Source organism: Mesoplodon mirus, assembly GCF_964341445.2.
Source record: "Mesoplodon mirus genome assembly, chromosome: 3".
NCBI lineage: Eukaryota > Metazoa > Chordata > Mammalia > Artiodactyla > Ziphiidae > Mesoplodon > Mesoplodon mirus.
In genome coordinates this window covers 78,066,450-78,085,821 of record NC_138978.1, presented here as the reverse complement: position 1 = coordinate 78,085,821, position 19,372 = coordinate 78,066,450, and the positions used below count along the sequence as shown (strand labels likewise).

The window sequence follows — 19,372 nt, the reverse complement described above, 5'->3', positions numbered from 1 at the left end:
GGGAAATTCTTTGGGTGGGTATTGAATAAAGGGGGCCCTGCAACAGCTCCCTGGGCTCAGTCTGGACTGGGGAATGGTGGAGGGGGATGAAGCTGGGCAAGACCCCAACTAGGTTTGTGAGGTTCAAAAGAAGACATTAGTGTCTTGTCTCCCAGGTAGCCTCAGAAAGTAGGAAAACCCCAGAGAAGAATGGCCTTAGAGAGTCTCAGGGATGGCCCACTGTAGTGGGAGCAGCAGTATGAGTTCCAAGGACCTAGAATGGCCTGGAAGTAGATTAGAGATCCACCCAACCCAAGGATAGAGAAAAGGGAACGCAAAGGTGAGTGGGTCACATGGGATGGTGGATATCTCAGAAGATGATATGTGTGAATAGAACACATTAAGGTTCAGATAGACTACCCCCCGAACGCTGTGCCCACAACTCCAAAACTTGATTCTATAGATGCCTCTGCTACCTAGGTAAAATACAGGTGAAAATTTGGGAGGATCTTAGAATTGACTGAGATTTTTTTTCTACCACCCTAGTAGAAAGTGGGATTTAAAAAGAGATTATGTTCTGCTGTAGAAAAATAATGCTTTTTCTTATATGCTTGCAATTACAGGCTAAGATTTAGACCTGCAACATTTAAGAAAAATTTTGAACACTTATCATGTAGTGTATACAGCATCATTTTAAATGCTTTATGCCTATGCATTCAGAAAAGAGCTTCTATGTTCATGAACTTTGATTGGACTTTTACAGTGTCCTTATATAATAAGAATGTGTAGAAGTACTATAGTGTATTTCTAACAAGAATAATTTTTGTTTTATTATTCAGATCCTGCTCATTAAAAAAAAGTTTTATTATGGATAATTTCAAACATAAACAAAAGGAGAGAGGATAATATAAAGAATCTCCATGTACCCATCTCCCAACCTTAATAATTATTAACTATGGACAATCAATAACATTGTATATTTTGAACCAAATCCTAGACATATTTTATATATATATATATATATATTTATTATATATCTCTACAAATAAGGTTTTATTTCATCAAATGTCCAGTGTTCAAATATCCCCAATTGTCTCATAACTTCTTTTAAACATTTATTTATTTAAGGCAAGATACAAACAAGTTCCACACATTGCATTTTGTCGATATGCCTCATGTCTCTTTTATTCTACAGATTTCCCTTTCCTCTTTTTATTTTTTTCTTCTGTTTTATTTATTGGAAAATGCATGTCATATGTCCTATAGGTTTTTCCATGTTCTGGGCTTTGCTGACCTTCATCTAATCATTTAGCTTGTTCCCCTGACCACTGTTGATTCCTGCAGTTCTTGCTAATCTTTAGTCTCATTTTTTGTCTGTTTATCGTTTCAGCTATACATATACCTACACTATAATAGAGCCCTGACCAAAACCAAAACCAATAGATAATAAAAGTTTAATGGTAAGAGGAAGTCATCTTTATTTTTAGTGATTCTAAACTTCTCACCTGTGAAATCTAAATCTCTCCTATTCTATTAAATGAACATCCCCACCTCCACCCCATCGTCTAACTAGACATTTATTTACAGATGACTCACCACATGTCTCAAAACTCTTTATTTAAGCAAAGATAAACATTAACACACATAAAGCATTAATTTGTCTTGGCTTTTGTGTCCTACTCCTGTGTTTCTAATTTCTTTTTGTTTATCAGACTATGCCTGGTGCTCTGGGATTCGTGATATGCTAATCTGTTCCCCATTCACTGTGGGATTGAGGTCAGCCCTCAGGGAATAGGCTTTCATCTGAGTAGGCATATTGAATGGCTGATTTATTTCTATTCAGGCCTCTGTAGAGAAGACAGACAGTGGACTCTCCCCTGGGACAAGGTGGGCCTGATTCTAGACAGCATTTGATATACTCACAGCTGAGAACCCTTGAAAACAAAGAGGGAGGGAGGGAGAGTGTTGTGTTGTATTCAGAGCAGGTAGTTGGAGTTTACTAATCAGATAAGCCATCCACAAGCTGACATATTGTAGCTCCTGTGTGTGAACATTGACTGCTACAATGATTATTTTAGCTTTGGCCTTTTGGGTGATAGTAGCATTGACTTATACCATTCATTTGGCCTCAAAACTCTTTAATGAACTTTAAAGCCTCTCCAAACTCTGTTACATAAGGCATATATGTGCTCCTCAGCTAAATACAGCCTTAACTATCTTTGTTATAAATAATTCCATAAACAGACTTCGTTATAAATAATTCCCAGTTGCATATAGCTTCAGATCTATTTTATCTTTTTGGAGAGTACAGTTATTTTTATTGCATCTGAGTTCCAGTTTCTAACAAATAAATTTGCAAGCAGAAAAAAGCTTGGAGAAATAAAAACCCAGAACCATATTACTGGAGCGCATTTTGTGTTTGAATGTCAGCTTTTGAAGCAAAATATTGATGTACTCAGAAGTAGAAATTGGTGAATATTGCTCGACCCACTATCTACACAGGGACATCAGAAGGTTGTCACTCAGTCTAAAACCCTTGTGAAAAGATGAGATTTGCTCTACAAATGAAAATCAGCCCGTTCCATGCCTTTAAAGATTGGAGAAGAATGGAAAGTAGGCTGCTTGGGACAAGGGGCAGAATAATACCTAACTTTATAGACTTGGCAATTTATAAGAAAACTTACATTTTCTCATTTTAGCTTCATGACACCCTTGTGGAATGGGATATTATGCCCCTTTTTAACAGAAATAAACGGGGTAAAAGGAGATTAAATGACTTGTCCAAAATCACATAGTGAGTAAGTAATAGGATTTGAAAACAGGTCTTTGGATACCCTCTGCAAGTCCCCTCACCAGACCCCACCACAGAGCCTACTTGCTTGCCAGCATGAGCTTTTCCCTCCCCTGCCTTCCCGTTGGGCTCTGAGCTGCCTGATCTGGTTACTGTAAGGATACCCACTGGAAGTGGCTCTTTCTCCTCACTTCCTTTGGTGTACCACTTGATATCTATCTGCTAACTAACTAACAGGGTGTCCTGGGGATAGTTGCTTCTCCTCATTGGGCTTTATTTTCTTAATTCTTAATATTTCTTCTACTTCTTAAATGCTCTTTTTTTTTAAATTAAAACTTGAACTTGGACTTCCCTGGTGGCGCAGTGGTTAAGAATCCACCTGCCAATGCAGGGTACACAGGTTCGAGCCCTGGTCCAGGAAGATCCCACATGCCGCGGAGCAACTAAGCCCATGAGCCACAACTACTGAGCCTGCACTCTAGAGCCCACATGCCACAACTACTGAAGCCTGTGTGCCACAACTACTGAAGCCCAAACACCTAGAGCCTGTGCTCTGCAACAAGAGAAGCCACTGCAACGAGAAGCCCATGCACCTCAACAAGAGTAGCCCCCACTCACCACAACTAGAGAAAGCCTGCGTCCAGCAACAACGCAGCCAAAAATAAATAAATAAATGTATTTAAAAAAAACTTGAACTTTAAAGCACAATGAAAATGATAGTACTATTTCTTGAGCACTATTTGGAATTAGGAACTGTACTGAATCTTCTACATGTGTGGTTGCTAACTCAGTACAGCCCTGCAATATTAACTTTATTTTATGGTGAGCCTCTGAGCCACAGAGAAGCTAAGCTACTCTCCCAAAGCCCAGGCACCCCCATCATCCGTCTCCTGAACCACTGCAGTAACATCTTAATTGGTCTTCTTGCCTCTGCTTTGGCGTTACCACTTGCACTTTCCACACAACATGCAGAGTAATCTCGTTAAAACTTACATCAGAATAGGTTGCTGCCTGATGGCTTCCCATGCCACCTAGATGACCAAAGCTCACACTCCTCACCACTTTCCTCCTTCATACTCCATTATTGTTAGGATAATGACCCCCCACAGACATCCATGTTCTAATCCCTGGAACCTGTGAAACTGTTGCCTTACAGGGCAAACAGGCCTTTACAGACATGGTGAAGTTAAGGAACTTGAGGTGGGGAGTGGTCTTTTGGGTGATTATCTTGGATGATCTGAGTGGGCCTGATACAGTCACAAGGGTCCTTATAAGGAAAGGAAGGAGGCAGTGGGGCAAGGGGCAGGTGGTGGTGACAGAGAAATTCGAAGATGCTAGGCTGCTTGCTGGCTTTGGAGATGGAGGAAGGAGCCATGTGCCAAGGAATGCAGGCAGCCTCTAGTAGCTGGAAATGGCAAGGAAACAAATTCTCACTGAAGTCTATGGAGGGGGTGTGGCACTGTTGACACCTCAATTTCAGCCCAGGGAAACCTATGTTGGATTTCTGACCTCCAGAACTGCAAAATAATAAATGTGTGTTGTTTTACATCCCTAAGTTTCTGGTAATTTGTTACAGCAGCAATAGAAAGCTAGTACATTCTCTATCACACATCTCCCATGTCTCAAACGCACCAGGCTTGTTCTGGCTTCAGAACCTTTGTACTTTTTCCCTCTGCCTGGAGTGCTCTGCCCTGAGATTTTGGAATAATACCCCATCTGAGGCAGCCCACCTGCCCATAACTCTCTGTCACATCTTTTCTTTTCTTTATTTTATTAACACCATCTGATGTCACCTTTTTGATTAATTTGTTTTCTTCTTGTCTCACCCAACAGCAAGTATAAGCTCCACGGGAGAAGGGTCTCATCTGTCTTTTTTGGTGCCTTATCCCTGATGTCTAGAACATTGTCTCTCTGAAACAATGTCCCTCTCTCTCCCTGTAGGCAGACAGTAAGTGATTTTATAGGAAAGTTGGGAATGAAAGTAGCAGAACACATGTACAAACTCAGGTCAGCCTACTCCTAAACATTTTCTAGGACAGTCCTATTGCTAAGCCACGTCCCCTCACTCTGTGGATGGTTTCTTCTCAAACCTTGCCAGATTTGGAAATGAGAGAGAAGTGAAATATATTCAGAGGAATAATCTTTTTTTTTTTTTTTTTTTTTTTTTTTTTTTTTGCTGTACGCGGGCCTCTCACTGTTGTGGCCTCTCCCGTTGCGGAGCACAGGCTCCGGACGCACAGGCTCAGCGGCCATGGCTCACGGGCCCAGCCGCTCCGCGGCATATGGGATCCTCCCAGACCGGGGCACGAACCCGTATCCCCTGCATCGGCAGGCGGACTCTCAACCACTGCGCCACCAGGGAGGCCCTGGAGGAATAATCTTAACCATGTCTTTCCCCTCATTGTTGGCACTCTGCTAGTCACCATGGAAGACTTCCAGGAGCAGAAGAGAATGGAGCCATTTCAGAGGTCATTGTTGACTGTCGCACGCTAAGACCTTTACAATATCTAGGACATCTTTATTGTATATATAGTAAACTCAATATTTATATTCTATTTTTTAAATTAGAAAACTTGAATGTTCATCCATCTCCTTTCCAAGAGGCCAGATCCAAAGAAGAAAATTCAAGTGATTCCTTACAAATGGAGATCTGTCCCTTTTTCCCCCCTCCCATGAGGATTAGCAGTAATATTAATACCATGCACTTACATAGGTTAACATGTCTTCTGGGATTTATCTGGGAAACATGGAAATAAGTTCTTTCTAGATGTCAATGAATCACCCTGGGGTATCTCAAAGAGCTAGAAAATGTCAACAGGGAGCAGTGTTGGTCAGCTCTGAGGGCCTGGCCAGGAGCCTGCAAAGGCATTGCCCAATCCCAGTGCCATGGTGGTTGGTTTAAGTGAGAGGGTGGGGGAGGTGAGGAAGAGAAGGGGGAATGGCCCTCAGCACACAGGCATATAACACTCTCACTGCCAGCATCCCAGGGGAAGGAACACTGTCTTTTTCTCAGTCTCTCCACCCAAAATCCCACAAATGAATCGCATTGAGTTATATGTCTGTCCCTTACCAATTACTGTGGCCAAAGGGATGCAGTACTCTGCTTGGTCAAGGCGAGGTCTCATGCCCACCTTCAAATTTGGGGTTGGAATCAATGCTGCTTCAATGCCTCAAGGAGAGCTGGAAAGAGGTGCTTTTCTAAGGAAATCAGGATGTTGCTACCAGAAGGAGGACTCAGTGATGTCAGGCAAAAGTATCATAGGTCCTCTACCTTCTCCAATTGCTAAAGGTGGAGTTTCAGGCACCAAATCTCTTAGATAAGGGAGATATTTTTGAAGTGCTTTTTTTGGGTCCTCAGATAACACCATGTTGTCACCAGCCTACTTCAAAAGCATTAAAGAGCCATCTGGTCTGGGTTTGACTATTCTATCCATATTGCTTGCAGTTCTAGCTTTAAATCTCTTGGCTTGTAAAATCAGGTAGCAGCATTTAAATATGTCGAATTCTGAAAATGTTGGGATTATAAATAGTTCATATTTCATAAATGCGAACAGCAGTTCTGAGAACTTCACTGTCTCAAAACCTCCAGCAGGGTTTTTTTCCTGTTTTATTCTGTTTGTTTGTTTGGCTTTGTTTTGTATAGTTGAGAAAAGTGGAAATTTTATCAACAATTATCCTTACACTACAGAAATGAGATAGCAAAACTTTCTGTACAGATAAAACTTCCAATGCTTATTTTTGTTTCTTAAGGCTATTTTTGTTTGAATATCTTAAAATGTGTTCATGTTTTTATTTCCTATTCTAGATTTGCAAAAAGTGTGTTAAATTTAAAGTGCTCTAAATTTAAAACTTTATTTCTTATGAAAATGATAAGTAAAGGATATTAATTGTCTTGCTCTGATTTGGGTGTGTCTCATGTGTTGCCAATTTGCAACATATAAGTTAGATTCTGTTTGTCTTTTCCTAAGTTTTACTTTACAGGGCCTTTGCTTAATATTATTTTATAAAAATATTATTTTATTTTTTATTATTTATACTTTATAGATGATCTGACAAGGCATTGAGATTTATTTCACCGACTCCATTTTGATTATGGAATGAACTGTAATCTAAATTATACTGCAATCATGCTTTCTAGGATTTGTCTGCCACCCACTTTTCCAGGTTCCTGTTCCACCTTAGGAACTTTATTAGGGTATCTGTTGTTTACATTTATCCTGCATCCCTTTTTCTTTGGTAAGAGCACCAGCTCCTTAACTGCTCCTCCTTTACCCTGTGTGGTTCCAGTGGGACTGCCAATCATGGTCATGCTGCCTTTGGCAGAGGATGTTAGTAGGTGATCCAGGCTAAGCTATTTGACCACATTTCTCAGGACACAGTGATTGGTTCAAGGAGTGGGCACATCACCCAAGCTGAAACAAAGTCTCCTCCCAGAATTTTCTGAAATAGATACCATTTTCATCTCTCTCTGGTAAAAAGCAATAGTAGGTGAACACCAAACGCAGCCAAAAATTAATTAATTAATTAATTAATTAAAAAAAACAAAAACATGGGCTTCCCTGGTGGCGCAGTGGTTAAGAATCTGCCCGCCAATATAGGGGACACGGGTTTGAGCCCTGGTCCGGGAAGATCCCACATGCCGCGGAGCAACTAAGCCCGAGGGCCACAACTACTGAGCCTGCGCTCTAGAGCTTGTGAGCCACAACTACTGAACCCACGTGAAACAACTGCTGAAGCCTAGAGCCCCTGCTCCACAACAAGAGGAGCCACCGCAATGAGAAGCCCGCACACCTCAATGAAGAGTAGCCCCCGCTCACCGCAACTAGAGAAAACCCGCGCGCAGCAACGAACACCCAACTCAGCCAAAAATAAAAAAATAAATAAAATTTTTAAAATTATTAAAAAATAAAAGCAATAGTAGGTAACCCAAGAGCTGCCTGCATTCATGTTCCCTACCTCATGGAGAAATCTTGTCCTCAGTAGGATAGAATGAGGTCAGATATATTGAAGGAGGCAAAAGTAAGCACAGAGAGTAAAGAAAAAGATTTTTTATAAAACCCCTGTCTATATAAACAATTTGATCTAAAAATGTATTACAAAATTCTTGGGCCCATTCAAGATATAGTATTTATTTCTGAAGATTTAGAATACTGGGTAGATGGATAAACAACAAGTTCCTACTGTATAGCACAGGGAACTATATTCAATATCCTGTGACAAAACATAATGGAAAAGAATATGAAAAAGAATATATATATACATATGTGTAACCGAGTCACCTTGCTGTACAGAAGAAATTAACACAACATTGTAAATCAATGATACTTCAGTAAAATTTAAACAACAACAACAAAAAAACCCCTATGTTCATAGCAGCACTATTTACAATAGTCAAGACATGGAAACAACTTAAATGTCCATTGACAAATGAATGGATAAAGAAGATGTGGTACATATATACAATGGAATATTACTCACCATCAAAAAGAATGAAATAATGCCATTTTCAGCAACATGGATGGACCTAGATATTATCGTACTAAGCAAAGTAAGAAAAAGATAAATACCATATGATATCACTTATATGTGGAACCTAAAATATGACACAAATCAACATATCTATGAAACAAAAAGAGACTCACAGATATAGAGAACAGACCTGTGGTTGCCAAGGGGTGGGGGGGGGTAGAGGAGGGAAGGATTGGGAGTTTGGGATTAGCAGAGGCAAACTATTATATATAGGATGGATAAGCAACAATGTCCTACAGTATAGCACAGGGAACTATATTTGGTATCTTGCGACAAACCATAACGGAAAATAATATGAAAAAGAATATATACATATACACATATATGTATAACTGAGTCACTTTGATGTACAGAAGAAATTAACACAACATTGTAAATCAACTATACTTCAATAAAACCTAAAATAAAATAAAATAAAATAGAATACTGGATAGGATTAGGCACTTTCGTATTTGTTTTTTGTCCAACCAGTTTACATGAAGAGTCTTTGTAGTATCCAGACACCATCTCTTCTGTTCAAGATCTCCTCTTCAACTTTATTGTCAAATGCACTGTTCCTCACTAATATCATAAACATTTGTAAAAATGTAGCAATATTCTTATTGCTCATACTGCCATAGCTCTTTAGAATCTCATTTGTATTGAAAGAATACAGATATTCTTGCAAATTCTGTAATATCATTTATTTAATGCTAGTTTCACCATTACTCATGAAGATGCATAATCCATGGTGCCATTCATGAATACTGGTTTCCAATAATTCTCTTAGAGGTGGTTACTGTGTTTCACTGGTGATGACCACAATGCAAGCCTTATCCAGAGTGTGCAGTGATGGATCATTTGTTTTCTGTTCCGATTAAAGTTACCATTTGTAATGTTATGGCATTAACATAGAACAGTATATCTTCCAACCACATCGTTTATTTAATTCTTTAGGCCACAATCACTCACAATCAATCCATTCAAAGCATGTGATCTCTTTCCATACTGACCATATCCCTACATCCATATACCTCCATCCACTGAGGGATAGGCAGTGGGTCCATGGAAGAGAAGGTAATAGTGATCCCATCTTCACAAAGAGTGTATGTCCCTTGTGTAGCATGGCTTAAGATTGACTTAGAAGAGCACAACATCACCATATCAATTGAAATAAGAGAGGATGTGATCAAAAGGCTCTCAAAGCCCTCGGATGAGAGGCATGGCCACCCCCAGAGCCCTGCATGACACATGGTATGGAACCTGAAGAGGAGATGGGGTGACTGCCCTGGGTGCCAGTGGTGCAGGCACACAGGGTAAAGGATGCCTGCCACCATTACCCCACAGCTAAGTGCTGTAGCCTGAAAGCATCACTGTGGTTGAAACTTGGATGGACAACGGATGACACAGGGACCCCTGCATGCAGCTCAAGTCCAGAAATCAGCCGTGGGTTGCTAGTCACCCAAAGACCTGAACTTATCACAACTAAGAAAGTGGAGAATCAGGAAGCTTTCATTGAAACTATAGAAGTCACTAGAGTGTAAGCTCTATCAAGGAAGTGATTTGGTCCGTTTGTTTACTGATGTGTTCTCAGCATCTAGAATAGTACCTGGCACATTAGTAGGAACTCAATGGTATTTGTTGAATGGATGAAAAATACACAGTCATAGCTACAGGTTAGGAACCAGGAAACTGGGATCAGGAGTTGCTGCCATCACTGCACAATTGGCTGGACAGTGGGATGTGGATTCTGGTCCCTGCAGTCACCATAAATTCCTCTTAGCAACTGGAAACTGGTGCTTAGATATTGGAAAGCTGAGTCCAGTCAGCGCTACCACTGCAACTACCTCACAATATCCACAAACTAGAGACTCAACACTGTCATCCTCAAACCATGTTTGCAAATAGTCAAAGCAGTAACAAGAATTACCTGTGCCTCATTTTTCCTTTCAAATCTCACACTGGTATATCTAATTAGTGGATTTTAATTTGCATCCAAGATTTACCTGCAAGAGAGGTTTGGGTAATGTGTTTTCTTTAGGTCTCTGCAGTCAGGACCCTCACTAGAATGAGGTAGGTAGAGAAGATGGAAATCATTTGTCAATATCAAGTTCAAAAGAAGAGTGCCTGGGGACTAAGTCCTGAAACACACTGTATTCATTTTATATTGCTACAATAACAAATTACCTCAAACTTAGAGACTTACAACGACACATGTTTACTAACTCATACGTCCTATGGGTCAGGAGTCCAGGCGTGGCTCAATGGGGCCACAGGCTGCAATCTGGGTGTCAGCTGGGCTGTGTTCTCATTAGAGGCTCACCTGGCGAAAGGTCTTTTGTGTTTCCTAAACTTGTTGGCAGAATTTATTTCTGTGAGCTCATGGTGACTTGCTTCTTCAAGGTCGGAAGGAAAGAGAATCTCTGACCTTCTAAGGGCCTCCACCTGATTAAACCAGGCCCCAGTCAGGATAATCTCCCTTTTAGACAACTCAAAATCAACTGATTTGGGACCTTAATTATGTCTACAAAGTGCTATCACTGTTGCATATTTTATTGGCTAAAAACTAGACACAGGTTCCACCCACACCCAAGGGGAGTGTGTTATATAAGCCGTGACTCACTGGGGGGCGGTCATCTTAGAGTGTGTCTACTATATACTCCATGATTTAAAGGTCAGAAAAAGAAGGATGATAAGCAAGGAAAACCAAGAAGAATGGCAAGTGAGAAGAGGAAAGAGGGAAAAAGGAGATTGTTGGAGTATGGAAATCAAGTGAAGAAATTGTTTCAACTGTGTTATATGCTGTCCAGAGGCTGAGAAAGATGAGAAGATGAGGATGAACAAATGACTATCTGATTTGGTAATGTGACCCTTGGCAAAGGTTTCAGTGATTGAACGTAAGCCTGATTAGAAGCCGATTCAAAAAGGACAGGGAGGGGCTTCCCTGGTGGCGCAGTGGTTGAGTCCGCCTGCCGTTGCAGGGGACGTGGGTTCGTGCCCCGGGCCGCTGAGCCTGCGCTTCTGGAGCCTGTGCTCTGCAACGGGAGAGGCCACAACAGTGAGAGGCCCGCGTACCGCAAAACAAACAAACAAACAAGCAAACAAACAAAAAAACCAGGTAAAGATGTGGAGACAATGAGCACAGACAATTCTTTTAAGGAGTTTTTCTGTAAAGGGAAGCAGAAGAATGAGGTGGTAGTTGGAGGAGATATGATGTCAAGGAGGGAATGTTTTTTGAAAGTGTTGTTTGTTCGTTAATGAGAATGACTCAATAGAGAGAAAAATATTTGAACATATAGGAAAGCAGGGAGTAGGAGGGGTTGGAATCCAGTGCGCCAGTGAAGGGGATGGTAGGCAGGAGGCTAAGCCGCTCATCCATTGCAACAGAAGGAAAAGAGGGTATAAAGGGACAGATGCAGGAAGCAGGAGGATTTGATGGTGAGAGTTTCTGCTGCTGCTTACATTTGTCTGAGAAGAATGGTTGATGAAATAGGAGAAAGGTGATGGAGTTTTGAGGAATGAAATAGCCCTGGGGGAGTCAAATAAATTGACCAGGAATATGCAGAAGAATCGTCAATCAGCAGTAAGGGGCAACTTAAGGTCTGATGTCAGCATAATAATTTTTTTTCTTGAGGTACATTTAGATTCTTAAGGGCAGGAACAGAGCAGGGACAGGACTATTCCCAGAGTTGGGATTTTTGTTTTAGGATAATATAATGAAAGCAATAAGGGTCAAAAGAGGTAAGAGCAGATTTAAAGGAGTAATTATAATGCAGGACCATGGAATCGAAGTTAGGTAAGGAGGGAATGAGGGCCTGGGGGATGGAAATAAACAGTGAAAAGGCAGTAGGGTCAGATGAACAAAGTGCCTGGTGGAGTAGAAGAATTTTTTGAGCTTAGGGCATGAGCTGATGTAGAAGTAAAATGCTTGACACTGAGATAATTGAGGGGATGCAGTTATTATAAATGACGAGAGCTAAGGATACCAGTGGGGGTTGGTGGCTGAAGTGGCAGAAGACAAGATCACTGGAAGTAAAGGGATTGAGGAATAGAGAGGCCATGAGATTGGATGGACCAGCCATGTAGATATTGAAATCACCAAGAATAATGACAGGAGACTGGAGGAGAGAAACACAGTAAACCTGGTGTTGAAATCTCCAAGGAATGTGTGGGAGTGACAGGGAAGACAGAAGGAGATACAGCAAGAAGGTCTGGAGGTGCAGTCTGATAGTATGAGCTTCAAAGCAGCTGATGGGGGAGGGCAAGGAAGAGACGATGGCTTGGAAGAGGCAGCGAGGAGTGAGACCTGGGATCACCTTCTGACCCAGTCATGCATGATAGGTGAGAGAGAACTGGCCACCACTCATGAGGGCTGCAGGGAATTCAGTGTCCTCAGGGAAAGCCAGGTTTTTCTCAGAACTAGAAAGTGAAGGGACTGTTAGAGAAGAGTGTGGATACAGGGGATTTTTCTGTTGACAAACCAGTATGGGGATAAGGATTTGAGTGATGAAATTTGACCTGGGAAGCACGGATATCTTGAGGTCACTGAGATAAACAGCTAAGACAAGATGGGGTACCCTGGTGGCTGCTTCAGTAGAGGGAATAATTAATTCTAATTATTCTTAGAACTTGACTCAGGCAATTCTTAGGTGAGAACAGGAATTAAATCCATTGGAATTCAACTGATCCAATAATGCTGTTCATCTTTTTTCCTTAGTAACTTGTGTTGGTCTCCTTTCCAATCCTTACTGATTCTGTCCTGCCTTAGTTTCTCATCAGTGCTGATCAAATCCAAACTCCTTAGTATGGGAAGGGCCCTCGAAGAGCTGCCCTGTCCTGCCCATCAGCCTCAAGGGCCCCGACTCCGCCTCAAGCTCTTGCTGTTCCCTTTGTCTCAGGGCTCCGTCTCTTTTTCACTTGATTATCTTGCACTCATTCTTTTAAGCTATAATTCAAATCTTTGGAAGAATATACAAGAAATTGGTAGTCCTGATCGTTTTGAGAAGAATACCGGGCCTGGCAAGGGGAGCGTAAAGGGAAACTTTTCAGAGCATGCCCTTCTATACATTTTGAATTTTATATTATATGGATGTATTGCCACATCTTTAAAAGTAATGAAAATTAAAAAAAAATTTTAAAGTATCAAATGGACCAAAAAAAAGAGATACATTTCAGTGTTTCATCCTCCATGAAGTCTTCACTAACTTGATGCTTCCATACACTGAGGCGTCATCATGCCTTCCACATTACTCTATTACAACATTTATCAATCTACCTTGTAATTATCTGTAAACAAGTTAATAGTCTTAATGTCCTCATAGCCTGGAAGCACCTTGAGGGAAGGGACTTACTTTGTCTCATTCACCTTTGAATCTAGTACATGGCAGGTGCTCAGTAAAGGCTTGTTGAATTAATGAATGAAAAAAAATCTTCTGCACAGAAGGGAAACAAAAGATAAGTAAGCAATTCCGCTTCTTTTACAGATGAAGAAAATGAGGCCCAGAGAGGTGATTTATTAAGGATTGGTAGCAGAATAAAATGAGAATCCAAGTTTTCTAGAGTCCAAGTTTGGCATTAGAATAAGTTATAAAACTTTCATGTTGAGACAGCAGATGTGATGTGGATTATACTTACTTATTTTGACCTGAGTTTCTGGATTTTCAAGAAATTTCTGATTTCCAGAAAGATGCCCAGTTAACCTCCAAAGGATACTTTCACATATCAGATCATGGGTCCTAAATTTGGGTTTGGGAAACATGTATTCTAAGGACCTCATAGTCTAGGCTTATATTGCAGAGAAATCACAGGAAAATCTTGTGGCACATTTGTTTATCTTAAAAGCTGTGTTTTGTTTTATTGTTTTCCTGAAACACACGCAGTGCGGTGGACATAGCTACACACAGTAGCTCTCTGTAGAGATGCTAGAATAGCACAGGGAAAAGTGCCTGTGTCAACTCAAAGTGATGTATTCAGTTCTCATTTGTTAGCATTTGCTGAATATCCAGGGCACACGGCAGTGACCAAGGGCATTTTATTTTACACAGCAGCCATGTTTTTAATGTGTAAAGTGGTAGTGTTAACGATTACTTGAGCCAGATTTTAAGTACCCTGGGGAGGTCTTCTGTGGGCTTCAAGATCAGTGATCTTCAAACTTTTTGCTCACATAACTCCCTGAAAGAATTCTGAAAAACTTGCATCCTTCCTGTATTTTTATGTTGCCACCTATAATTTTTCAACGTAAGTTTGCAAAGAGTATCATTTCCAGAGTATTGCATGCAATTCATGATATTTTAAAATAAAGCTGTTAGCTCACTTTTTAAAAGTTACCCCAAGGAATCTAAATCCCAGGGTACTTTTTTACCCAACATTATTAATTTTAAATATACGTGACCTAGCTCTTCTTTAACAGCCAGAAAAGTTACATTGTTCCTTCTTTTTCTTGAACTCATATTTTCATTTCCATTTCATTTCCATATTTCCATTTCTCCCACAGAATGCTATCTTATTGCATATTTTCATGCTTGAAAAATTTGTATTGATCATTACATCATTCTTTTCAACTACATACTTACCTAATTTTATTTTCCGGTAACTCTAAGGTCCTAGGAGTTATGTCTCTGGATGGAGTTATTACTAAAATTATTAGTAGTACACTATTGATCAAACAGTGGCTATATTACAAATTGACAACCATTTTTAAACATAAAAATAAGATTTTATTGAAAATGCATCTGTTAACAAAATGGAGGGGACTTTTCCTTTTCCAGTGGATTTGCGGATGAATATTATAGAGTGAGATTGAGTTCCACCCCAATTCTATTCATGCGTTTGACAAGGTTCTTATAAATGCTGAAACATTTTGTTCACAAAACAAGTAGATGGGAATGTAAGGTTTTTGCTGTAGCCGTGTTACTCAATTCCTTTAACTCCTTTCAATTATATGCCAAAAACCATGTGATGACCTCTCATTTAAACTATTTTTTCTTCCCATTGGTTGTCAAATGACCCTTTATTGAATTATGTTCCTTTGAAGTTCTTAACTAGCTGGGCATTCCACTGCACCACGGTTGTTGTCATTCATCTATGATGTCATGAGGATGACGGCAATCCACATCAGAGACCACAGAACTGGCAGTCCCCAGGATCTATTTAATGGTTCCAGAGTATTCTCTAGCTAAAGATTGGTGTCTCATCTGCTGGGCAATGTTGACGATCTCATCAAAAGTGAAGTTCCACTGTGCTTAATGTTTTTCTGCTTCTTTCTGTCTTTTGGTTGTTCCTTGAAGGCTTCGATGATCAGGACTGAGACACAAGGTACCACCTCAGTCTGGGCCTGTGTGTTCTGAATGGTCAGTTTCACTGTAGTCCTCAGACCCTTCCAATCCCCAGTTGCTTTTGAAAGGTTATCACCAACCGTTTTTGGAGACAGACCCAGGGGGCCAATCTCGGGGGCCAGGGCAGACGTGGCACAGACTTCCCCACTGGTGCACCTCAGGTATACAAATTTGATCTCCTTGGGCTCAAACTTAGGCAACATGGTGAGGTGGCTGGTGTCAGATAATCCCGGATTTCAGAGGACCGAAGAAAATTGCACCTTGGCCTCCTTCAAGCCGAATCTGAATGAAAGCCATTTAAAAAATTTTTAGTGCGCTAGCAGGTGACACTTCTGTTCCCCAGTCATCATAGTCATTCCCTTTCTCAACACTAACACCGGCTTCTAATTTTCCATGTTTTGTGCACCTGGGGTGAATGCACCATGCTACGATGTGGAATTTGTGAGAAGAATCACTTTTTTTTTTAAGTGGAAAAATGGCGATTGTAAGAAAGGGATGGAAAAGAGGCTGCAAGCATGTTCTCAGGCAGATAAGTTTTAGGAAAGTGTAGAAATGAAAGTGGAGAATGTGGAATTGATCCCCTTAAAACTATCCATGCTGTGTAGCACTACAGAGTCTTCACATACATGGGTAGAATGTGGTTATCCCAGTTCGAAGATTTCTGTTCACTAATCGGCAGGCATTTGAACAGAAATGATTGGAGAGCAAGAAAGATTAAGGCAGTCCTAAATAGACTGGGAATGACATGGTGGTTAAGAGAAGAGCTCTGTAAACCCTAACTCTGAAATTTACTAGCTGGGTATTTTTGGGCAAAATAACCTCTGCCTTCTTAATTCCTAGTCTAGAAATAAAAGCAATAATGATACCTACCTCATAGTGTTGTTGTGAGGATTAAATGAATTAATATGTAAAGCACTTAGAACACTGGTGGACAAATAATAATCACTCAATAAATCATTAACATTAATACTATGAAGTGATTACATATGACTAAAAATGTTATATATGACTAACTCCTAAATAGGTTAACATTCCCTACATACTTTGCTGTTAGCAAAGCTAACCCATTTAATTTGTAAATTAAATGAAAAATATAAGTACCCACAGCAAGTATGGGGCAGAGCCAAGATCCTTGCCCAGAGTTTTCATGCTTAATGATCAAGCTATGCTGCCTCTTGAAAAAAAAAAAGAAAAAAGAAAAGAGCAACAAAAATAAATGGAACAGAAGGTGTATGAGTTGTAGTTATTCTTTCTAGGTCAAAGGGTAGCCTATGTTAGGCAAAATTTATAATATGCTTACTTTGGAGAGGCAAGAAAAATGTTTGTTGTGCTCTTTCCTCATCTTCTATAATCACAGAAAGTGCCATTATTTCCATTTAAGACATTCCCTCCCCCTACACATAAACTAATTACTAAATATATCAACCACTTTTGGTGCTTAGAGGTTCAGGGGTTTTGCCTTGCTACTGTCTGGGGCTTCAGGCAGATCATGTTCAACAGTCCTATCTTTGTTAAATGAAAATTAGAGGTTTTTTTCAATATCATTTTATTTCTTCGGTATTTCTAATTGTCCCTACCCCTACCCCATTCTAAATTTGAGTTTTATGTTTGATAGCATATACTACAAGTTGTGAAAAACACAACAAAGAGCTTGAAAACCCTCATTTGAATAACATCGACTTTAGGAACAGCTGCTAAGATAAAATAAATCCAAGAGAGCTCAGCAACCAGAACGCAATTGCTTTTCTTTTTAAAGGGACAGGCAGATTCACACATGATTGTTAAGTCTTAAGCAGTTACTTTAAATCAATACCGTATTTTAATTGATATCTAAGTTTTTCAACTCTGAATTTTTATTTGGGTATTTTACCCAGTATATAGAGGATTGTATTCCACTATATTTCAAGTTGAGCAATTATTTGCTGACATCATTGATAGAGGTTTACAAAGCAGGAAATAAAATCCACCAGAAATCAAGCCTTCAGATTTCTTCTTCTCTGAGAATGCAGAAAGGGAAACTTTGCCTAGTGAAATAGAAATAATGAAATAAAATGGAAATTTATTACCAAGATAAAATTGAATTGCCAGTTGCGGAATAAAAAGATAAGAACTGTTTTGTTGATTGCAACACCTCAGCCATCTCTACTGAGATTCAAATTACAGAAAACTCTTCATTAAAATAGTTGCCCAAAAGTCTGGGTTTTAAATAAGGAAAGGTGAAACTCTTTTAAGAAAATCCAACATATTAAAATATAATCTTATAGAATGGACAAATAATGAGATTATTTGTTCTACGAAGGCGTCATTCATCATGCAAATAGATTTATCGTAATTTTAAACATCTAGTTTCAGTAGTATATTCAGATTATGACTTGATTTTTAAATGCATTATGTACACATGAATTTTGCTGGAATATATCTATAACATAAAGCAAGTACTAGCCAGAAAACATACTGCTGTGGTCTGAAATTTTCAAAACAGCAAATCATTTTGTGCAAAGTTATATTTATCAATGTGTCTTAATTTTCCTGGCCTAGTTAAATTAGTAAAGAAAGAAAATATAATTTAGAAAAATGTTAATATCTAAGATACATATTTATAATTTAAAGCATAGACACAGTCCCGCATTTTCCCTGCTTCTCATTTAATTATTCCATTCAGTCCTCTGTAAATAACTCTTATACTTCATTTTTCACTGACTTTTTTGCTCACTTGACTGTTTCCACATGTGGCACTTGAGTATCTTTGTGCCAATGAAATGAAATATCACACCATCAGGTCACTTCATGAAAGTTCTTTTTTCAATGTATTATCAGGATGCTTTTGGCTGCAATTATCAAACAACCTAACTAGAAGTCACTTAGACCCCGAAGCATTTATTGTTTACTAAACAGAATGCCCAGAGGAGGAAAGGTGGGTTTGGGAGTTCAGTGATGTCAACATGGACCCAGGTGGCCCAGCCAGTATTTCAGCCCAGGCAGTCAGGCTCAAGTGTCAATGGATTATTCTGTGTTTCTGGGAAACTCTGAATTCCTGTTGTGAGCAGGGGTCTAAAACCTCTCAATCTCTCACACAGTAATCATTCAATAAATATTCATTAAACTGTTAAGGAAATTTTCAAATAAGAGCAGGGAAACTAAGACTATGTGAAATAAAAGGGTGCTTTGGTGCAGAATTATATCACAACTCTTCAAGTTAATGCTGGATCTTTGTGCTCTGTGGTTTTTACATAGATTTCAGTATAACTAAAAAACATTTTGAGTCATTTATAGTCCCCCTACTTCCTTGGAGGGTCTTTTGCTGTCCGCTCAATGCTTGGGGTGTAAATCTGCAAGCTTAGAAGAGTAGACTGAGCCAAATTGTTCCATATGAGAAAGGTTTAGAGGCCACTGTAGTCAGCAAGGTAAGCTTTGTGCAGCGTTTCTGTGTGTGTGCATGTGTGCGTGTGTCTGCGTGAATGTTCATTGCATTTCCTAACGGAGGTATGCTTCTCTTTTGGAAATACAGGGTTTGAGAACTACTCTGGTTGGTACCTGATCACTTTCCTATGATAGCACCTTATTAACTGTTGGAGTGACCTATGCATAATCAAGTTTTATATGAAATATTTTTAAATTAATAAATCAATTTTGGGACAAATGGAGAGTTGGAAACCAAAGAGTTAGCTTGGTAAAAGTCATCAGGTTCAGAAAAAACAAAAACAAAACCCCCCAATACAACCAACCAAACAAACAAAAAACATTTTCTAAAGAAATCGTA

General features: G+C 39.6%; 1 pseudogene across 1 annotated transcript; it reads right to left on the bottom strand.

Annotated features, from left to right (window-relative positions):
- Nucleotides 1-15,314: 15,314 nt before the first annotated feature.
- Nucleotides 15,315-15,815, bottom strand: LOC309801111 (large ribosomal subunit protein uL11-like; annotated as a pseudogene). Its single transcript has one exon. The product of its transcript is annotated as a large ribosomal subunit protein uL11-like (transcript).
- Nucleotides 15,816-19,372: the final 3,557 nt, after the last annotated feature.